The sequence below is a fragment of the Morone saxatilis genome, unplaced genomic scaffold (genome assembly GCF_004916995.1).
Source record: "Morone saxatilis isolate NCDOM2014 unplaced genomic scaffold, NCSU_SB_2.0 Contig19, whole genome shotgun sequence".
NCBI classification, from domain to species: domain Eukaryota; kingdom Metazoa; phylum Chordata; class Actinopteri; family Moronidae; genus Morone; species Morone saxatilis.
This window is the reverse complement of record NW_023339751.1, coordinates 20,663,096-20,665,864: the sequence shown is the minus strand read 5'-3', so window position 1 is coordinate 20,665,864 and position 2,769 is coordinate 20,663,096.

Sequence of the window (2,769 nt, the reverse complement as noted above, 5' to 3'; positions counted from 1 at the left end):
GAGGGTTTCATACATGTTGGTTGGATCACTCTTCAGGAGGTGTCCTTACTCTACCAGTAGAGAATGCTTTCCTGAAATTAGTGAGTAAGTAGAGCATACTTTCCCTGGAAGTACAGACTAAAAAAGGGTTAGGGGAAAATCCTAGTCCGCTTACGTTCTGTGTTGGCTAGATGTGAAAATATGGAACTATTTGCTAACAGGAATTCCATAACATCTTCAATAACCAATGATATATCACAGGTAATTGCTAGACTGTTCTACTGTCCCCCAAATGGCCAAAACAAAAAAAGAAAGAAAATCAATTAATGCAGTTTAAAATGGTGGTGTTAAGAGCTCATAATGAACACATTCGAAGCCACTTATCACACAATATATTTAATATCCCCTTTTACCTTCAACACCACCATCCATTTGAAATGCTTGACATGTAACCAGAGGTCCCCCCCATGAAAGCTTTTCTCATGCCTATTGCTGTATGTCTCAAAAGCCATTTACACAATCATTACATTCGCTTGCTCTCTCTCTCTCTCTGTCTCTCTCTCTCTTTCTCACACACACACACACACACACACACACACATACAAGTAGAGTACTAAAGTGCAAGTAGGGAAACATGACCTATTGGATAAAAAAATGGTGAATAATGAAAGATTATGAATTTTCATACTCGTCCACTTTACATACTAGAATGCAATATGCCCTCTCTCCATTAAATCTCCACTCTATGGAGTGGCATAATGCATGAGTTTAACTTTTGATGCACTGAAAGGTCCTCAGTTATATTACCATCTGAGCTTTTAAGTGGTTAAAAATTACAACCAATGTGTGTCTTTGCTCTCAAGAATCCGCTGCGCAGAATGTTTCATTTAGACATGATACGCACTTTACTTTATTTTACTTTACGCATCTTCCCCATTTTGTTCACACATTTTCTTTCCCAGAAAACATAGATGTTCGTATGAAAGTCTGTACTAACACTGAAATCCTGTTTAATACTGCCATTTGCATTGTTTGCAGTTGTGACCTAAATACATTTGTGATGTCAAAACAGTTTGCCTCTCATCATCTTCCCTTTTTGCTCCATTTAAAGTCGCTTCCATTCCTCCCCTGACATTTTATCTGCTCTCGTCATTTATCCAGATATTCTCTATCTTCTGTCTGATTCAAATTTCATCCATTGTTGTGCATCTTTCACTCATTTGCTAATTTGATGTCTTGTTCTCTGTTGCTTTCACAAACTCTCGCTTCAGTCTCTCAATTCTTTTTTTAACTCGCCATCATCTGTCTCTCTGTCGCTGTCACTGTTTGCCAGCTTTTATTTCATTTTTTCTCTCTATTTCTTTTTTTCATTCACAAGACGTGTCTCTCGCAATCTCCCTGCTTGATCTTTCTTTCAGTGGCACAAACCAGACCTCTGACTCTACCTCACTTCCTCTTTTTCATTCACAATATCTGATTCCTTGTTGCCGTTATTGTCCTGCTGCGTCTCTGCCTCATTCCTTTGTTCACACATTCTTTTTCCTTGCCTCAATTTCTTCATTCTCTTTCATTCACAAGCTTCAATGCTCACATACAGTCTATTTAACTTGAAAATGTATCCCTCTGGTTATCTGTTTTAAGCTTTCATACAATAGTTTGCCATTTTTCTTCTTTTTTTCTTGTATTGTATATTATATTCTTTGTTTCGTCACTTTCGAGATGTGTAGAAGCCAGTGTAAAATTATTTTAATTTCTTTCCTTTTTGTGCATATTCTTTTTGTCTGTGTCATTTTCTATATCCTGCTCATCGCTTCCTCATCCTATGCAGCAGCCACGGCAGTAGTTGGTGTTAGGCTGAGCACAGAGAACTTTGTTAAAGGAATGATATGGTGGATTCAGTCAGGCTAATCCCATTAAGTGCTGGAATAAAAAAAAAACAGAGGGCCTCAGGAAAGAATCGTCATATTGATAAATTGTACTGTACCACAATGTAGGAAGGACGAGAAAGCTTATGGGGCTCTCTCCACCACTCTCCAAAAGTAATTCAGGAGCCCAAAATGCATTTAAAAAATAATTTTAAACCCACTAAAAGCAGCATCTGGCCTCTTCCTCTTTTTAAGGGGTTTTCAAGTAGCAGGGGTGAGTGGAAGCCAGAAGAGTATGAAGAGTTTGACATGTAGATGATCCCTAAATAAATCTGCCTTTTGTCAGGGTCAGGGGAAATATTCCAGCCCAAAAACTGCTAAGGAAGCAGCGGGGATCTTCAAAGTACTTTGTAACCCAAAATTTCCAATTAATAAGAAAAATCCTTTCATGTTTTTTCGCTCCCTCTTCGTGCAATGCTCTGCAGAATTAAGTTGAAAGAGCTCCTCTCTGTTGGTGAGTTCAAGCTGACAATGAATTATGAGGTAAGGATCTTTACTTCATTCATTCAGTCACAATTTAAATATGTTTGGTCTGAACCACAAACACACACATTTACTGTAAAATGCTGATTAAGTGTTGTGGATGCTGTCTGCTTTTTGAGTTTATATATTAGACTGCTGGTCTTTACTCTCACATTACGGCTTACTTGGGGGAGAAACAATTAAACGCACTGAAGGCAAACTTTGAAAGGAAGAAACTTTGTGGCTAATGAAAAGCAATGAAATGAAAATGTTTATTTAGGTTTCAAATCTTTGGACATATTTAATACATTTTTTTAAGCAAAAAAGAAAATGGAAAAATGTGACAGCTCAGTAGCTCAGTCTGTAGGGACTTGGCTTGGGAACCGGAGGGTTGCTGGTTCAA